Source organism: Bubalus bubalis, chromosome 12 (assembly GCF_019923935.1).
Source record: "Bubalus bubalis isolate 160015118507 breed Murrah chromosome 12, NDDB_SH_1, whole genome shotgun sequence".
Classification (NCBI taxonomy): domain Eukaryota; kingdom Metazoa; phylum Chordata; class Mammalia; order Artiodactyla; family Bovidae; genus Bubalus; species Bubalus bubalis.
The window spans coordinates 90,771,580-90,792,921 of record NC_059168.1 but is presented as its reverse complement, the minus strand read 5'-3'; positions in this window follow the sequence as shown (position 1 = coordinate 90,792,921).

Here is a 21,342-nt window from a genome sequence, read left to right as displayed (position 1 = left end):
ACCCTGTGTTTGTGATATCAACCTTCTATTCTCATGCCTCAACACCTCTACTCACTACATTTGTGAAATGGGAATATGGGAATTCCAGACAAATTGATCTCTAAGCTGCCATGGATGTTCCGTGATATGTACTATAAGATAAAACATAAAAAGCGGAAATTACATGGGTTCTAAACAAAAATCTACCCCTTGGTGTTCTTTGTTTAGGTAAGACTATTTCATTCATCCATTTAAAAGTTCATTCATCCATTATTTTCCACCTATTACATGTAATGAACTGCTGTTGTTGTTCACTTGCTACATCATGTTCGACTGTTTTGTGACCCCGTGGACTGTAGTCTGCCGGGCTCCTCTATGGGAATTCCCACACAAGAATACTGGAGCAGGTTGCCATTTCCTTCTTCAGGGGACCTTCCTGACCCAGGGATGGGACTTGCATGTCCTGCATTGGCAAACAGATTCATTACCACTGAGCCACCAGGGAAGCCTGTAATGAGCTATATGTATCAATAGTAGGTTACTTTACCAATTAGTTGTAGTTTGTACACTCTTTTGTTTAGATGACTGTCAAAATATATCTCAGAATTCAGTAAACCATATTTATGGCCGTAAAAGAATTTTAGGAAAAAATCATTCAATTTCAAGATAAATAAAACATCCAAGTGTTAAAGTGGATGCAAATCACCAAACACAGTTGATAGCACTTTCGATTGATAATATATATCAAGAGGGCTCAAAGGAAGTGAAGCAGAAAATAAAATTACTATTGTTGAATGATGTTGCTTTATATTAATGCAGGCTTCTTTATGTCAAAATCCATATTAAAGAAATGCATTTTCCATGATTTTTTTTCAAGAATCTTCATACAACTGTTTGCCCTTTATTGAAATATGAATTTCTTTGATAAATGTTTATACAGTTTAGATTAAGTTGGCTATAGCATATTGGAAAGTATAAATTCACAATTTTGCACAATATCTAAAAATAAAATTCCCTCTCATTTCCTTCACCTTCCTCCTTCACCCCCATTGGTAAGAGATATTCAGTTCCATGTTACAGAAATTATTCCTCTTACATTCTTGCTCATCTCAAATGTACTGTTAAGAAACTCAACATTCAATAATGAGTTGCATGCTTAAGACCTGAAGACAAACAAGAATGTAGATGTATGTGCACATTATATTTAGATGGTCTAATTTCAGCAAAATCAAGGACTATTGTTTAGCTGGTATACTCAAGGTGCTCAAAGTAAAAAAAAATTAATTAATTAATTTTAATGAGCATTCCACATGCTATATAATTCATACATAATTAATCTGTGAGACCCAAAAATCACTTAAAGAGGGATTTTGAGGATTTAAAGGATATACTTAGCTAACAATGCTATTGTAACTTAAAACTTAGGACTTTGTATAATCAAAATGCTCTGTGTTAGAATAAATTAGAGGCTTAACATTTCTTAAAGATAAAGGTCACCACCACCTTTTTTTCTATTATGTTCTTACATGATTAACAAACTAGTATTTTATTGTATTCCATGAAAATCATTTGATTTAGGAAATGTATCCTTAATGATGCTTAAAGTTTAGCATTTTTATTTTTCTTAAAGAGACGTTTTTATCCAATAATGCCTACTTATTTGATCAAGAAGTAGGATCAATATTTTCTACTTTTGAATCTGGGTAGACTTTTGTTGTTATCTTGATCAATAAAATATGGCAGAAATGATGATACATGATTCCTGAGACAAAAGCATATAAGTTACAGATTCTTCCTGTCCCTTTCCTCTCTTGGCTCTTGCGCTAGGACATCCCTAAGCCAAGGTATAGGAAGTTTATTTATTCTATACCCCTCCATGCTGGAAAAATCGTGAGGATTGTACCACATGGAGATGGGAAGAGGCACCAAAGAGCTCCACCTGTTCCAGCATTGTGAGTCTTCTGGACCAAGTCATCAGCTACACTGATGAAGTCTTCAAGATGACCGCTACAATCAAGACGTGTCACCCCTGCATTCAAGACTAAGAGAAATGCGAACAATATTAACTGATGTTTGTTGTCTTAAATCTCTAAGTTTTGGGGTGATTTATTATGCAATAATAGGTAGCCAGAACAAATTTTTAAAATATTCTTGTATTTACTTGCAGTTTCCCTTCATGTGTATGTTTGTTTGTTTGTTTGTTTTCATTGAAGTATAGTTGATTTATGATATGAGTTCAATCTCTGTGTCGGGAAAATCCCCTGGAGGAGGTCATGGCAACCCACTCCAGTATTCTTGCCTGGAGAATCCCCCATGGACAAAGCAGCCTCGTGGGTTATAGTCCATAGGGTGGCAAAGAGTCGGACATCACTAAAGCAACTGAACATGCACGCACATATTATTTCTCAGATTCTTCTTCATTATGGGTTAATAACAAGATACTGAATTTACTTCTCTGTGCTATACAGTAAGTCCTTGTTTCTTATCTATTTAAGAAAGATTTTGATACCAGATATGGAATACTGCCATGGCAAAAATCGAAGAATATGGCTATTTCTTCAGGACTAAATGGCAGGCAGAAATAGGAAGAGGCTGCACACACTGTTAGGGCAATCTTGGTGTCCTTCTAGGATGCTCTTGGTGATGATTTAAAAGAGGGTTTAAAAAAAAAAGATTTATTGGGAATTGGAAGAGAGAGAAACCTTGCTATTTAGCAGTGGAAAGTTTTGCAGTATTATGACCTGCTTTCATATGGGAAACAAAAATATACATAATATATGTGTTTACATATCAGTATATATGTATATCTTTCCTGAACGTAACCTGATGAAATTCTAATGGTAAGTGTGCACAGTAAATTTTATTGCATTTTACTGCCATCTCGCAACAGTTGTGGAAAACAAATATGAATACATGTAACTCCTTGCAAGAGTAAGGAACTTGCCATACAGTTAGTATAGTTGAGCCAGGCCCTAAACTCAGATATATCTGACTTTGATGACTACATCTTGAGCATTATAATAAAATTCTATATGAATCCAAAATATGTCTACTAGCTAAAATATTGGAAAAATAATATGTGAACTAAATATTAAGGATTAAAAGAATGATTCATAAAGACTGTACACATAAATTTTCTTTAAGATCTGTTAGAAATATTGTTCTTGCTTGTGTTCATCAAACAAGTAAATTCTATGGGATGTCCAAAGAGATGTCTCCCACAGTTTACCAGGACCAGAATCTAAAGCAAGAAGTGAAGTGAAGTGAAGTTGCTCAGTCGTGTCCAACTCTTTGTAACGCCATGGACTGTAGCCCACCAGGCTCCTTGGTCCATGGGATTTTCCAGGCATGAATATTGGAGTGGGTTGCCATTTCCTTCTCCAAGGGATCTTCCCGACCCAGGGATCGAACCCAGGTCTCCTGCATTGTAGGCAGAGGCTTTACCGTCTGAGCTACCAGGGAAGCCCATCTAAAGCAAGAAGTAGCATGCAAATAGCATCTAGAAAATAGCCAAATCCCCTTCAGGGCTGTGAGGCCTGAAGCATAAAGAAAACAGTGGAAATGAAATTTCTTAGAAACATATGCATTAATAAAATCACACATTAATAAAATGCGCTAGTAACATCAGGTGTTTCTATGAAACTCAGCTGCAGCTTCCAAATTGACTCATTTTTTAAAAATATTGCTATATCTCATTTCTGCTTATATTTCCTCAAAGGTTTTGACCCCAAAACCTATTCACACACAGAAATGAAATAGCCATATTTTTCCTTGTTTTATTCCTTGTAGTTCTCCAAATCTCCACAACCTCAATATGTTGTTGTCGTTGTTCAGTTGCTAAGCAGTGTCGGACTCTTTGCAATCCCATGAACTGGAGCATGCCTGTCCTTCACTATCTCCTGGAGCTTGCTCAGACTCATATTCGTTGAGCCAGTGATGCCATCCAACCATCTCATCCTCTGTTGCACCCTTCTCCTGCCTTCAATCATTCTCAGCATCAGGGTCTTTTCTAAAGAGTCAGCTCCTAGCATCAGGTGGCTGAAGTATTGGAGTTTCAGCTTCAGCATCAGTCCTTCCAATGAATATTCAGGACTGATTTCCTTTAGGATTGGCTTAATCTCCTTGATTAAACCTGACTGTTTTAATCTCCTTGTAGTCCAAGGGACTCTCAAGACTCTTCTCCAAAACCAGTCTTCTTCAAAAGCATCAGTTCTTTGGCTCTCAGTCTTCTTTATGGTCTAACTCTCACATCCGTACTTGACTACTAGAGAAACCATAACTTTGACTAGATGGACCTTTGTAGGCAAAGTAATGTCTCTGCTTTTTAATATGCTGTTTAGGCTTGCCATGGCTTTTCTTCCAAGGAGCAAGTGTCTTAATTTCATGGCTGCAGTCAACATCTGCAGTGATTCTGGAGCCCAAAAAATAAAGTCTGTCACTAATTCTACCTTTTCCTCTTCAATTCACCATAAAGTGATGGGACTGGATGCCATATGTTAGTAAACCCTCATTTCAGAAAATGCTGGCCAAATGTCTGAATATTGCTGTACTCTCCCAGTTACTGACTTCCCTGGTGGCTCAGATGGTAAAGTGTCTGCATACAATGCAGGAGACCCACGTTCAATCCCTGGGTTGGGAAGATCTTCTGGAGAAGGAAATGGCAACCCACTCCTGTATTCTTGCCTGGAAAATACCATGGACGGAAGAGTCTGGTGGGATACAGTCCATAGGGTCACAAAGAGTCAGACACGACTGAATGACTTCACTCATTTCACTCCCAGTTAGACTACATTCAATCAAGAGGTGGCAGTAAGTTTGGAAAATAATGTAGGATGATTAGTAGAAAAGTGCTGTGGATTCATGGTAGTTCTTTTAGTGAATAATCTTGTAGAGCTCTAGTCCCCACTGTTAAGAGAAATGAAATAAAACTCAAATCACTAAATTTGCCAAGTGAAACCAAGATGGTTTGAGATTTGAGTAACTTGCTTTTTACTCTTACCCAGCCATTATGTTTTATTTTTCTTACCTTTCAATTTCTCCTCTCTTCACAAATCAGAAATCTCAAAATGCTGTTATAGTTTATTATCACTGTATCTGAGAAGAGCAACTGTTTAGCAAGTGCTGAAAATAACTCAAATATCTCTTGGTTTGACAAAACCCTTGAGGCATTTTTGCAACACCTTTGCTTTCTCAATTAAAAAATATCTGTATTTTTAAGGAAAATTTAATGTTTCTGAAGCAGATCTCCCTGACCCAGGAATTGAACCAGGGTCTCCTGCATTGCAGAGAAGGCAATGGCAACCCACTCCAGTACTCTTGCCTGGCAAATCCCATGGATGGAGGAGCCTGGTAGGCTACAGTCCATGGGGTCGCGAAGAGTCGGACATGACTGAGCGACTTCACTTTCACTTTTCACTTTCTTTTTTTATTTTATTTTATTTTATTTTTAAACTTGAAACACTGTATTAGTTTTGCCAAACATCAAAACGAATCCGCCACAGGTACACATGTGCTCCCCATCCTGAACCCTCCTCCCACCTCCCTCCCCACACCATCCCTCTGGGTCGTCCCAATGCACCAGCCCCAAGCATCCAGTAACGGGCATTGAACCTGGACTGGCAATTCGTTTCATACATGATATTACACATGTTTCAATGCCATTGTCCCAAATCTTCCCACCCTCTCCCTCTCCAACAGAGTCCATAAGACTGTTCTATACATCAGTGTCTCTTTTGCTGGCTCGTACACAGGGTTATTGTTACCATCTTTCTAAATTCCATATATATGCGTTAGTATACTGTATTGGTGTTTTTCTTTCTGGCTTACTTCACTCTGTATAATAGGCTCCAGTTTCATCCACCTCATTAGAACTGATTCAAATGTATTCTTTTTAATGGCTGAGTAGTACTCCATTGTGTATATGTACCACAGCTTTCTTGTCCATTCATCTGCTGATGGACATCTAGGTTGCTTCCATGTCCTGGCTATTATAAACAGTGCTGCAATGAACATTGGGGTACACGTGTCTCTTACCCTTCTGGTTTCCTCAGTGTGTATGCCCAGCAGTGGGATTGCTGGATCATAAGGCAGTTCTATTTCCAGTTTTGTAAGGAATCTCCACACTGTTCTCCATAGTGGCTGTACTAGTTTGCATTCCCACCAACAGTGTAAGAGGGTTCCCTTTTCTCCACACCCTCTCCAGCATTTATTGCTTGTAGACTTTTGGATCGCAGCCATTCTGACTGGTGTGAAATGGTATCTCATAGTGGTTTTGATTTGTATTTCTCTGATAATGAGTGATGTTGAGCATCTTTTCATGTGTTTGTTAGCCATCTGGATGTCTTCTTTGGAGAAATGTCTATTTAGTTCTTTGGCCCATTTTTTGATTGGGTCATTTATTTTTCTGGAGTTGAGCTGTAGGAGTTGCTTGTATATTTTTGAGATTAGTTGTTTGTCAGTTGCTTCATTTGCTATTATTTTCTCCCATTCTGAAGGCTGCCTTTTCACCTTGCTAATAGTTTCCTTTGATGTGCAGAAGCTTTAAGTTTAATTAGGTCCCATTTGTTTATTTTTGCTTTTATTTCCAATATTCTGGGAGGTGGGTCATAGAGGATCCTGCTGTGATGTATGTCAGAGAGTGTTTTGCCTATGTTCTCCTCTAGGAGTTTTATAGTTTCTGGTCTTATGTTTAGATCTTTAATCCATTTTGAGTTTATTTTTGTGTATGGTGTTAGAAAGTGTTCTAGTTTCATTCTTTTACAAGTGGTTGACCAGATTTCCCAGCACCACTTGTTAAAGAGATTGTCTTTAATCCATTGTATATTCTTGCCTCCTTTGTCAAAGATAAGGTGTCCATATGTGCATGGATTTATCTCTGGGCTTTCTATTTTGTTCCATTGATCTATATTTCTGTCTTTGTGCCAGTACCATACTGTCTTGATGACTGTGGCTTTGTAGTAGAGCCTGAAGTCAGGTAGGTTGATTCCTCCAGTTCCCTTCTTCTTTCTCAAGATCACTTTGGCTATTCGAGGTTTTTTGTATTTCCATACAAATTGTGAAATTATTTGTTCTAGCTCTGTGAAGAATACCATTGGTAGCTTGATAGTGATTGTATTGAATCTATAAATTGCTTTGGGTAGTATACTCATTTTCACTATATTGATTCTTCCAATCCATGAACATGGTATATTTCTCCATCTGTTAGTGTCCTCTTTGATTTCTTTCACCAGTGTTTTATAGTTTTCTATATATAGGTCTTTAGTTTCTTTAGGTAGATATATTCCTAAGTATTTTATTCTTTCCGTTGCAATGGTGAATGGAATTGTTTCCTTAATTTCTCTTTCTGTTTTCTCATTATTAGTGTATAGGAATGCAAGGGATTTCTGTGTGTTGATTTTATATCCTGCAACTTTACTATAGTCATTGATTAGTTCTAGTAATTTTCTGGTGGAGTCTTTAGGGTTTTCTATGTAGAGGATCATGTCATCTGCAAACAGTGAGAGCTTTACTTCTTCTTTTCCAATTTGGATTCCTTTTATTTCTTTTTCTGCTCTGATTGCTGTGGCCAAAACTTCCAAAACTATGTTGAATAGTAATGGTGAAAGTGGGCACCCTTGTCTTGTTCCTGACTTTAGAGGAAATGCTTTCAATTTTTCACCATTGAGGATAATGTTTGCTGTGGGTTTGTCATATATAGCTTTGATTATGTTGAGGTATGTTCCTTCTATTCCTGCTTTCTGGAGAGTTTTGATCATAAATGGATGCTGAATTTTGTCAAAGGCTTTCTCTGCATCTATGGAGATAATCATATGGTTTTTATTTTTCAATTTGTTAATGTGGTGTATTACATTGATTGATTTGCGGATATTGAAGAATCCTTGCATCCCTGGGATAAAGCCCACTTGGTCATGGTGTATGATCTTTTTAATGTGTTGTTGGATTCTGATTGCTAGAATTTTGTTAAGGATTTTTGCATCTATGTTCATCAGTGATACTGGCCTGTAGTTTTCTTTTTTTGTGGGATCTTTGCCAGGTTTTGGTATTAGGGTGATGGTGGCCTCATAGAATGAGTTTGGAAGTTTACCTTCCTCTGCAATTTTCTGGAAGAGTTTGAGCAGGATAGGTGTTAGCTCCTCTCTAAATTTTTGGTAGAATTCAGCTGTGAAACCGTCTGGACCTGGGCTTTTGTTTGCTGGAAGATTTTTGATTATAGGTTCAATTTCCATGCTTGTGATGGGTCTGTTAAGAGTTTCTATTTCTTCCTGGTCTAGTTTTGGAAAGTTGTGCTTTTCTAAGAATTTGTCCATTTCTTCTACATTGTCCATCTTATTGGCATATAATTGTTGATAGTAGTCTCTTATGATCCTTTGTATTTCTGTGTTGTCTGTTGTGATCTCTCCATTTTCATTTCTAATTTTATTGATTTGATTTTTCTCCCTTTGTTTCTTGATGAGTCTGGCTAATGGTTTGCCAATTTTATTTATCCTTTCAAAGAAACAGCTTTTGGCTTTGTTGGTTTTTGCTATGGTCTCTTTTGTTTCTTTTGCATTTATTTCTGCTCTAATTTTTAAGATTTCTTTCCTTCTACTAACCCTGGGGTTCTTCATTTCTTCCTTTTCTAGTTGCTTTAGGTGTAGAGTTAGGTTATTTATTCGACTTTTTTCTTGTTTCTTGTTTCATGCATTGGAGAAGGAAATGGCAACCCACTCCAGTGTTCTTGCCTGGAGAATCCCAGGGACAGGGGAACCTGGTGGGCTGCTGTCTCTGGAGTCGCACAGAGTCGGACACGACTGAAGCGACTTAGCAGCAGCAGCAACTCCTGCATTGCAGGTGGGTTCTTTATCAACTAACCTATGAGGGAAGCCCTGACTTACATGTATAAGATCAAATAACATTTTGTAGGGACCACTAGCAGAGAAAGCAATGGCAACCCACTCTAGTACTCTTGCCTGGAAAATCCCATGGGCAGAGGAGCCTGGTAGGCTGCAGTCCATGGGGTTGCAAAGAGTCAGACACGACTGAGTGACTTCACTTTCACTTTTCACTTTCATGCATTGGAGAAGGAAATGGCAACCCACTCCAGTGTTCTTGCCTGGAAAATCCCATGGGCAGAGGAGCCTGGTAGGCTGCAGTCCATGGGGTTGCAAAGAGTCAGACATGACTGAGTGACTTCACTTTCACTTTTCACTTTCATGCATTGGAGAAGGAAATGGCAACCCACTCCAGTGTTCTTGCCTGGAGAATCCCAGGGATGGGGGAGCCTGGTGGGCTGCTGTCTATGGGATTGCACAGAGTCGGACACAACTGAAGCGACTTAGCAGCAGCAGCAGCAGCAGGGACCACTAGATCTATGGAGCCCTTTATTTATTTTCTATGAAGACTATTTTTTTTGTCTTTAAACCTTGTTCACTGCCTTGAAGGAAAAGCAAACTATGTAGGCTAGCAGATATGCCAACCCTGAAAAATATGAATTTACTTACAATCTGGGAAGACTCTGCTTTCAACCTCGATAGACATAACTAGCAAGGGAAGCCAAGATATAGGGCTTAATAACTCTAGACATTAAAAAAAAATAATACCAAATGATTTCTACTATTTATAAGTTTATATTAGCAGGAAGCCGTCTTCACTAGTTACAGCCTGTATTTGGCCTTTGATGCAACTGGAAATAATTTGAAAGGCTGTCTTTCAATTCTTATGAAGCACAGAGTATTCAAGATGTCCACATTTTCCAGTAAGGACAGGTCCCACCACCAGTGTGAGAAAATATTCGTATTATACCAAGCAGGGAAGTCCATACATATCTCTCATTCCTCTTTCCCAACAATCACTCATTGTTCTAAACTTAAACAAAAATTTCCACTATTTTTTCTCAGGATGAGCAGAATATGTATCATCTCAGGTGGAAGTGTAAATGGAGGTCCCCAAATCTCAACAGAGCATGTCAGCCAGCCAGGGGAGCAAGAGAATCTGTATCACGTCATCACAGGCAACTATAGCAGAGCAAGAGCCCAGCAGACTTAAATCCGAGAGTAGATTCTCATACTGATCCTGACTCCAACTAGCTGTGGTTTCACTTTCATAAAATCAAAAGAAATGCACACATGGCAAAATCTATTCTAAAATTCAAAGCTTACCATTCGAAAGAAGAGTGAAGAAAAATAAATGCAGGGAGTATCAGGTGAACCCTGTAAATTGAAAGGCAGGAGGCGGAGGCTGATGGTCCCATCTGTGCAGGTGAGTGAGTCTGGGATGGTGTGACGTAGGTGCCCAGAGAGAGGGGGCACACCTGTGGCATCGTCCTGTCATATACTCACCCCATGACCACAGACCTAATGGAAGATACTTAGTTACTAGTAAAGTTTTCACCAGAACCCAGCTTTTCTGATTCCAAAGCCTGTCGTGCACACTACTTCATTCTAACTCTTGACTAGGAATGCCCATTAGGTTTAAATATGTTCTAAACTTGGTAAAGAGTAAACCTTCACCTAATGCTTGAACAAAGTTTTTTAGTCTCTATTAGAGTATTTTGCAAACATAAGCAGCAGGGATAAGGCTTTGAAAAAAGCTCATTTCAAAAACAATTGCCTAAAAATATTTGAGGTCCTATGACATCAGGAATTAAAAATTTCGTGAAGATAATCTGTACAGTTTAGACCAATAGCACTGAATTAAGAAAGCAGTGTTTTTCCAGTCAGCAGTGTTTTATTTAATAGCTACAACTCTGTACAAGCTCAGTTGACAAATCTGGATATCATAACTTTCTCCTAGAAGTTTTAATATATAACTCTAATATATATACATTATATATAATGTGTATGTATATATATAAATCTTATATATATGTATCATTTCTGAAAGGACTATATTTAGAAGCTCAAAGATAGAAGAATCTCATTGGAAAGACTTCTTATATTATAGGGAGAAAAAGGCAAGGTAGACTAAGATTAGGCATATACTTTGAATTTCCACCAAAATGAACACAATAAACACCATACATGTTTTATAGTTTGCTTCATTTAATAATGTATTTTACTTATTTTATATTTACAAATGTATTATAATTACCAAAATAAAACATAGATATTGCTGTTGTTTAGTCACTAAGTAGTGTCTGACTCTTTTGCGAATCCATGGAGTGTCCCCCACCAGCTCCTCTGTCCATTAGATTTCCCAGGCAAGAATACTGGAGTGGGTTGCCATTTTCTTCTCCAGGGGATCTTCCCCATTCAGGGATGTGACCGTCTCCTGCACTGAAATGCAGATTCTTCTCCACTGAGCCACCAGGTAAGCTCAGATTTAGGCTTATACATATGCTTTATAAAATTTACTAAATTATACTTCAGTAAAAATTAACCCCATTCAGAGTACACATTCCAACTTCAAACAACGACTTTTAAAATAAGTGACATAAAAATTCTTCAGCGTACTTCAGGCTCTCGTGGAGGGCTTTTTAAACCTAAATTTCTGTCCCTTCCACCCAAGATTCTGAAGCAGTCAGTGCAAGGCCAGGCTCAGTGATTGTATTTCCAGCAAGTTTCCAGATGATGCTATATTGTTGGTCCAAGAAGCACATTTTAAGAATTGCAGCTTTAAAATATAAACTCAGAAGCGTAACAGCAGACTTCTAAATAGCATATGTTACATGTGAAATAATTAACATTATAAAATGGTTATAATAACAATAATAATAAAGTGCCACCTACTAAAATCATCCTGCTGCTGCTGCTGCTAAGTTGCTTCAGTCGTGTCTGACTCTGTGCGACCCCATGGATGGCAGCCCACCAGGCTCCCCCATCCCTGGGATTCTCCAGGCAAGAACACTGGAGTGGGTTGCCATTTCCTTCTCCAATGCATGAAACTGAAAAGTGAAAGTGAAGTCGCTCGGTTGTGTCCGACTCTTTGCGACCCCATGGACTGCAGCCTACCTTCTAGTGAGGATCTTATGAGAATATTGGAAGTATACATGTTTATACTTGGAATAAGAAAGGCTGGAAACTCATAGGGCAAGCATTCAGTGCAGAAAGTAAGGAAAATAGCAACAGAGCAAACTCAGAGATGTAGGAGAAAGGAAGTAATAAGCATGAAAGCAGAGATTCATAAAATAGAAAACAAAGATGTAATTCAGAGGATTCACAATAATGATGGGTTAGTTGTTTTGAAAGTGTAATAAAATTGACAAACCTCTATCAAGGCCAGTCAAAAAATGAAAAGAGGAAATGTTCAAGCAAGCAACGTTATAAGTGAAAAGAAATCATCACTATGTGTAATAAAGATTTAAAAGATAATGTATCCCAAACTGCATGCATATATTTTCTTGAAAAGTCCTCAGGTATTTACTGAGGTTCCTAATGCAGATGTGAAATAAAAATGAAAACTTTATTTGAACAGAAAAATACCGTATTTAGTTCTACATGCTGATTTATCATGGCATGTACTTCTAAGCAGATTTCTTTTCTGAATTGTTGAAAAGCATTATATACCCTACAAATAAATTGTTTTGCACTACTATATGAGAAAAGTTAAAGTGTTATCATGGAATATTATTGGATGTACATAGACGTAAAGAGAATTTCTCGTCATTTCTAAAATCAGGTATAATAATAGTCAGCCTTTATCCAAATTGTTACTTTAAAAGCTTATCTAAAAGTTTCTCCCAATGAGCTCAATTGTTTTCATGATCATAATTTAACTCTGAGCATCACATCATGTATTAAAACAAGATTCTCAGCAGCCAATGCGACAAGGATTAATTTTAAAATATCTCATTAATTTGCAGTAATGAGATATAATGAATATTTATGGAAGGTTTTATCTGTGCCTATTAATTTGCCACGATGTGTCACAGACAAACCAATCCTCTAAGCTGAAACCGAGAAACAACAAAGTGAAAAGCATATAAAATAATGTCTTATAACCACCTCTTGAGATTGCAGCACCATGTAAAAGATAATATGTTTCCTGCAAATGAAAGTTTACTGTATAATTCACTGAATACACCGCAGGGAACTAAGTCATTTTCTCTGCACTCACAGTTTATTACTTTTAAATATCTTTGCTCTCTTCTTCTTCTCCCACTTCACCCATAAGGAGGGAAAACAATGACTTTCTTCAGCAGAACGCAATTGTTTTTGCTTCTAGACATTGGATTAAAGATCATTTGTATTTCAGATCCAAGAAAAGGGCGTGTCTGCAAATCATCAGCATGTTCTACTAAAAAGTCTAGTTCGCTGCCAGTCGGAGCGGAGAGCGTCTGCGGGTGTCACGGCGCCTTCTTGGTTGTGGCAGCACCACGAGCGGTCACTGGGCAGTGGTCACTGGGCAGCCTTCATGTGCAAGTCCTCCAGGGCACCTTCATTTGCCTCAAAGGAGCACATGAGATTACTTACTCCCACCAGTGTACTACAGAAAAGCAAACTTCAACAAGCTGAGCATCCAAAAATGTTCCTGATTGATGAGCCATGAAGCTAATTCCTTCTTACATGCCGAGGTCTTAAACCCGTTACCAGTTTAAAACAGACTAAGAGTTCAGTCCTATTCAACTTAACCATTTCCTCAAGTGCTGTGTTCATGTTCTAAGTAATCATCGGGGTCAGGGTCAGAGGACTCAAAAGTTTGTACCAAGAAGTTGTAAAATTATGATCTTCAGGGCTTAAACTTTTTGTTATAATGGGGACATTTTCAAGCAAGTCACAGAGCTCTGAACTACCCATGGCAAAGCAGGGATACATTCTCAGTAATTACTAATTGTGCAAAATAAGGACCTGTATGTTCACTTACTTTTGTTTCTGTTCAGGAAAAATTACATCATTTGGAAGGGTCTTAGTGTCTATTTTCAAATATGAAGGTAGTAGGGTTAAAACTTTTTAAAGTTAATTTTTCAGCATGAAAATATATCTTTCATTACAAGGTTGAAAACATAAGAAAAAAGATCATTATAATGATTAAAAAAACAAGGTTAAAATATAAAATTAAAATTAAATGTGTAAAACTACTGTGATAGAAATATAAATGTATCTGAAAAACCACAAGAATAAGCTAGAACAAATGGCAAGCTGTCTCATACAACACTTTCAGTGTCAAAGAGAAAAACAGATACAGACTTAACATCAGAGAAGTTAAGAAAATATCCTGAAATGTTAAATTAGAATTTAAATATGACTATAAGCTCAGGTTCTTTCATAAAATGTAACTTTCTAGTTCTATCAGAGGACCTAAAAGAAATAAACCTTTGATGTAGTGGGAACCAGTGGAAGCTAAATAGTTGTTTCCAAATACCATTTTCCAACAAAGGAAGTAAGAAACACTTGGAGCAATTCTAGGGCAAGGAAGGACAATGATAGTCCGAAACGACTCGTGCCAGAAAGCAACAAGAGCCCCAAGACCAAGGAGGGTATGTGTAGAAGACAGAGAAGTTACTCTGAGATTGCTTTTATTGGCCAAATATGGGATAATTACAGCATGAGAAATGAACGCTCACTGCAGTTTATTGTACCACACTGAATCAATAAAAATCCATGTGTCCATAGTGATGTGAGATTGGTGTGGGTGGAGGGGGCACATTGTTTGGCCTCATTATTGGTGACAACTAAATGTTTTTCCTGCTTTTTTAGGCAGGCTCACAGTCGTTCATTCTCAGTTCATGGGGGAAAGTCTCTGTTTTCACAAAGAACAATTCAACAAATGTGGAAGGAATTAGAAAACACCATGTTTCAACCCAGAAGAAAATAATTGACTCAGTCAAGGATCATCAATCATTAATGGATGCTAAAGTCATACAGTGAAGGTTTGTTGAGGAGGATACTTCCAAAGTGCCGAGGTTAGTCCCAGTTATCACTTGTCAATTGAAAAGCAAGAAGAAACAAAAGCAAATAGCAATGGAGCAATGCAACTTAGACCAGTTTATCAAGCTTCAGTTCAGTTCAGTCACTCAGTCATGTCCGACTCTTTTTGACTCCATAGACCACAGCACAACAGGCTTCCCCGTCGTCCACCACCAACTCCCAGAGTTTACTCAAACTCATATCCATCAAGTCGGTGATGCCATCCAACCATCTCATCCACTGTTGTCCCCTTCTCCTGCCTTCAATCTTTCCCAGCATCAGGGTCTTTTCTAATGAGTCAGCTCTTTGCATCAGTCCTTCCAATGAATATTCAGGACTGATTTCTTTTAGGATGGACTGGTTTGTTCTCCTTGCAGTCCAAGGGACTCTTAAGAGTCTTCTCCAACACCACAGTTCAAAAGCATCAATTTTTCGGCGCTCAGCTTTCTTTATAGTCCAACTCTCACATCCATACATGACAACTGGAAAAACCATAGCTTTGACTAGATGGACTTTGTTGGCAAAGTAATGTCTCTTATCAAGCTTAGCATAGCAAACAGTGATACCTCTAAAAACAAGTGCCCTGAAATGTGGTACAATTTCGCATACACAGCATTGTCTACTTACAGCATTAGTTTTCTAGAGCTGCCTTGACAAAATATCATCAACAGGTGCCTGGAATCAAGGTGCCGGCAAGGGCCGGACCCTCTGACACCTGTCAGATAATGCTTTCTTCTCTCTTCCTGGCTCTGATGGCTACTGGCTTTCTTGGCATCCCCTGGTTTGCAGCTGCCTCTGTCCAATTTCTGTCTTCAGCATCACATTGCTTTCCCTGTATGTCTTTGTCAAGCAAAATAAACTATAATGATAAATAAAGATGGGGGATGTTCTAGGTTTATTCTCTAAAGAGAAATAAAAATCAAATGCTACAAATGAAATTTAGTTGGACACTTGTTTATAAATACTAAAATAGGCATGAAATATAATTTCATATAATTAGGAACATTTGAATAGGTTTGGATATTGTACATTGTAAAATAATTATTCTTAGTATTCCATGGTTTAAGATTCATGTTGATGTTTGGTAGAAAGCAACAAAATTCTGTAAAGCAATTATCCATCAATTAACCTATAAATAAACTTTTAAAAAGAATGATAATGGAGTTACTGTAAGAAACTATTTTATTTTTAGGTCTGGACTGTCAACAATTTCAAATGATTCAGCAGGAAAAAAAATACATAAATACATAAATAGATCAATAGATAGAATAACTGTGGCCAAATATTTGAGTCAAAGTCATAGACATCTTTACTTTTTGTTCATTGGACTCTTTCCTCAACTTTTCTTGATGTTTGAAAATTTCAAAATATAAAGTTGGAGAAAAAAACTGTTACTAATAATTTTAAATTTAATGCCTGACCATGACTGTGACCCTAGCAAACGTGAGGGGAAGCACTTCTTCTGTATCATTAGTATTTCTAAGGACTGTTCCTGGAGAAGAGGCAGACCACATGCCCCTAGAGGTCCTCTCTTGTCCTCTCCTATCCAACAGCCAGCTGCCCCTGGTGACCACCAAGCACATTTAAAATCAGGTTCAGAAATTATAATTCTCCAAGATGACATTCTGTCTTCCTCATTAAAGCCAGTTTTAATAAATAACTCATAGAATAAAAAAAAAAGAAAATACATTTGTAAATGTAGGAAAACATTTTAGAATTTGTTGTTTAAAGATTATGAAATAATTTAAAGCAAAAATCTTTATGTGTTTCATATGTTTATATATTAAAAGTTAAGAAAAATGGATCTATTCGATTTTAACCTCCTGCTGTTTGAAACTTAATTTATTATTTATTTAATTTTAATAATTTAGAATGAGGTTGATATGCTTTTTCATGGAAGAGAAATTTGAAACAGAGAATTTAAATAATATGCCAAAAATTAACCATCTAGGAAATAGTAACAGAGGTGACTCTGAAATCCTGAACTCTCTGGTTCTGGAGTTCAGTAGCGATGAAGGCTTGTCAAAAGCCAAGACAGGCCAAAAGCTAGGCCTCTTGTGCCAAATAGCTAAGCGGTGAATGCAAAGGAAAAGTTCTTGAAGGAAATGAAAAGTGCTACTTCAGTGAACACAGGAATGATAAGAAAGCAAACCAAATGTATGACTGATATGAGAAAATTTGAATGTCCTGGATGGAACATCAAACCAGACACAACATTCCCTTAAGCCAAAGCCTAATCCAGCGCAAGGCCTTCAGTTCAGTTCACTTCAGTTCAGTTGCTCAGTCGTGTCCGACTCTTTGCGACCATATGGACTGCAGCAAGCCAGGCCTCCCTGTCCATCACCAACTCCTGGAGTTCATCCAAACTCATGTCCATTGAGTTCGTGATGCCATCCGATCACCTCATGCTTTGTTGTCCCCTTCACCTCCTGCCTTCAATCTTTCCCACATCAGGGTCTTTTCAAACGTCATCTCTTTGCATCAGGTGGACAAAGTATTGGAGTTTCAGCTTCAACATCAGTCCTTCCAATGAACACCCAGGACTGATCTTTAGGATGGACTGGTTGGATTTCCTTGCAGTCCAAGTGACTCCCAAGAGTCTTCTCCAACACCACAGTTCAAAAGCATGAATTCTTCAACGCTCAGCTTTCTTTATAATCCAACTCTCACATCCATACATGACTACTGGAAAAACCATAACCTTGATGAGACAGACCTTTGAGGGCAAAGTAATGTCTCTACTTTTTAATATGCATGCTAGGTTGGTCAGAACTTTCCTTCCAAGGAGTAAGCGTCTTTTAATTTCATGGCTGCAGTCACCATCTGCAGCGATTTTGGAGCCCAAAAAAATAAAGTCTGAGACTGTTTCCACTGTTTCCCCATCTATTTGTCATGAAGTGATGGGACCAGATGCCATGATCTTGGTTTTCTGAATGTTGAGCTTTAAGCCAACTTTTTCACTCTCCTCTTCCACTTTCATCAAAAGGCTTTTTAGTTCCTCTTCACTTTCTATCATAAGGGTGGTGTCATCTGCATATCTGAAGTTATTGATATTTCTCCCGGCAATCTTGATTCCAGCTTGTGCTTCTTCCAGCCCAGCATTTCTCATGATGTACTCTGCGTATAAGTTAAATAAACAGGGTGACAATATACAGCCTTGACGTACTCCTTTTCCTATTTGGAACCAGTCTGTTGTTCCATGTCCAGTTCTAACTGTTGCTTCCTGACCTGCATACAGATTTCTCAAGAGGCAAGTCAGGTTGTCTGGTATTCCCATCCCTTTCAGAATTTTCCACATTTTATTGTGATCCATACACTCAAAGGCTTTGGCATAGTCAATAAAGCAGAAATAGATGTTTTTCTGGAACTCTCTTGCTCTTTTGCTGACCCAGTGGATATTTGCAATATGATCTCTGGTTCCTTTGCAATATGATCTCTGCCCTTTCTAAAACCAACTTGAACATCTGGAATTTCACGGTTCATGTATTGTTGAAGCCTGGCTTGGAGAATTTTGAGTAAGGCCTTAACTCTCTTCAATTCCATGAAGGCTGAGAGGTGAGGAAACTGCGGGAAAAATTAAAAAAAAAAAAACATTTTAAGCTAGCAGAGGGTAGTTCATAAGGTTTAAGGGAAAAATGTATCTTTACAATATCAAAGTGCGAAGTGAAACAGCAAGTGCTGATATAAAAGCTGCAGGAAGTTACCCAGAAAATTCTACTAAGGTAATCAATATAGGTGGCTACTCAAACAACAGGGCTTCTCAGGTGGTACTAATGGTAAAGAATCCACCTGCCAATACAGGAGATGCAAGAGATGCAGTTTTGGTCCCTGGGGTTGGGAAGATCCCCTGGAGAAGGAAATGGCTACCCACTCCAGTATTCTCACCTGGAGAATCCCATGGACAGAGGAGCCTGATGGGCTTCATTCCATGGGGTTTCAAAGAGTCGGACACAACTGAGCAACCAGGGACAGAACACATACACTGAACACCAGATTTTCAATGGTTCAGATCTAAAGGATCACCCTCTGCTAAGCTAAGCAGCTCAGACTATGTTGAAATCCATGAGACAGTCATGGGAGGACATGTTTGCACAGAATGAACATCACACAATGTTTTTACTTCTTTTTACTTCTTTTACTTTTATTTATTCCCGTGATCTCAGACAGCGTGTGTGAGGTCTATAGTTGCCACTGCAGTATAATGTCATGGAGCTGCATCTTTTTACCATTTCCTATTTGTCTGTTGTCATGGACACGTTAGATATATAGTAGTGGAAACAATGAATGTCACTCCAAAACACACAGTAAAACTGACCATAAAAGCAAAAGTAATCTCATTGTTCTGAGCTCTGGCCAGAGGGTACAGCCTGTCTTGCAGGCAGCGTTGCCACGTGGGTGATGCTTATAGTTAGTGATGAGGTAAAGAATTACAGACCAAGGAACGTCTCCAAAAAGCAGTACCCTTTGCTTTGGCAGAAAACAGATGAAGTAAAAGGCAAGGAGGATTGTTACAGTTGAGTGGTCCTATTACAGAAGACATTGCATTTTCAATTCATTTTGTAATCAAGAGTCCTGAGGTCAGTCACTGCTTTGTTTCCCAGATATGAAGGTCTCCTTTGGCTGACAAGCTACCTATAATCAGTTCAGTTCAGTTCAGTCACTCAGCTGTGTCCGATTCTTTGCGGACCCCATGAGCTGCAGCACGCCAGGCCTCCCTGTCCATCACCAACTCCCAGAGCCTACCCAAACTCATGTCCATTGAGTCGGTGATGCCATCCAACCATCTCATCCTCTGTCATCCCCTTCTCCTCCTGCCTTCAGTCTTTCCCAGCATCAGGGTCTTTTTCAATGAGTCGGTTCTTTGCATCAGGTGGCCAAAGTATTGGAGTTTCAGCTTCAGCATCAGTCCTTCCAATGAACATTCAGGGTTGATTTCCTTTAGGACTGCTGTCCAATGGACTGTCAAGAGTCTTCTCCAGTACCACAGTTCAAGAGCATCAGTTCTTCAGCTCTGAGCCTTCTTTATGGTTCAACTCTCACATCTGTACATAACTACTGAAAAAACCATGACTACTGAAAAAACCTTGACTTTAAGGACCTTTTGTGGCAAAGTGATATCTGTGCTTTTTCATATGCTTTTTGGATTTGGCATAGCTTTTCTTCCAAGGAGCGTCTTAATTTTATGGCCGTGATCATCTGCAGTGATTTTGGAGCCCCCCAAAATAAAGTCTGTCACTGTTTGCCTTTTTCCCCTATCTATTTGCCATGAAGTAATGGGACCTGATGCCATGATTTTAGTTTTTTGAATGTTGAATTTTAAGCCAGGTTTTTCACTCTCCTCTTCCACCTTCATCAAGAGACTCTTTAGTTTCTCTTCACTTTCTGCCATCTGTTTGCAGTCCAGGGACTTTAAAAATATAGATAGATAGATATCCTATTGTATCTCATTGGTTTTGTTTCTCTGGAGAAGCCTGACTAACACATCACACTTCCTATTTGGTTAAAGGAAATGAAAAGAGAAGCATTTATGACAAGCTTATTTAGACAGGACCCTCTCTCGTTGGATGCCAGAGGTGGAGTTTTGTATTTGTTTCTGACTCACAGGAGAAAAGTTCATCAAAGCTGGTCCTGTTCGGGGACTCCTTCCTTCAGTGCTCACATTTCCACTTGCACAGCCAGCCTCCTTGTCTATGTCCACTTCTCCACCATCCTTGGAGAGTGGAAGCACCTGGGCAGCGCAAGGTGGGCAGCTATGGGTGGAGGTGAGCAGACAGCATTCTGGGAGCCTTTGAAGTGGGTGCTGCATGCTGGAACCAGACCGCTGTGAGTCAAAGTACCAAGAATTTCTCTTTTATTCAAACTTTAAAAATTTTTTTTTTGTACTGGGGGGTTTCCCAGGTGGTACTAGTAGAAAAACTCGCTGCCAATGTAGGAGCTGTAAGAGATGCTGGGTTAGGAAGGTCCTCTGGAGAAGGGCATGGCAACACACTCCAGTATTCTTGTCTGGAGAATGCCATGGATGGAGGAGCCTGGTGGGCTTACAGTCCATGGGGTCACATGGAGTTGGACACGACTGAAGCGATTTAGCACACACATAGCCAATTAACAGTTTTGTGGTTGTTTCAGGTGAATAGCAAAGCGACTCAGCCATACATACACATGCATCCATTCTCCTCCAAACCCCCTTCCATCCAGGCTGCCACATGGCATTGAGTAGAGTTCCATGTGCTATCCTGTATATGTCCTTGTTGATTATCCATTAAGCCCAAGATTCCTTATTTACCCCACAGCCTGGTGGTTTGCCCCTGGTGATAATACAAAGAACATTTCAAAACACCCAGCCTCTCTTCCTGTAGCCACAGATACACCCGCTTCAAAGGTTCCACATGTGAGGCAAGAGCACCAGGGAGCCATAGCTAACTCCACAAACTCCAGTGAAATTCTAGAAGCCTCCATTTCTCCAACCTTTGAGCCTGGGAGACTGTCTCACTTATTTCAAGGGAATAGAAAGAGAAGTTTCTTTCTATTATCAAGTGCATTT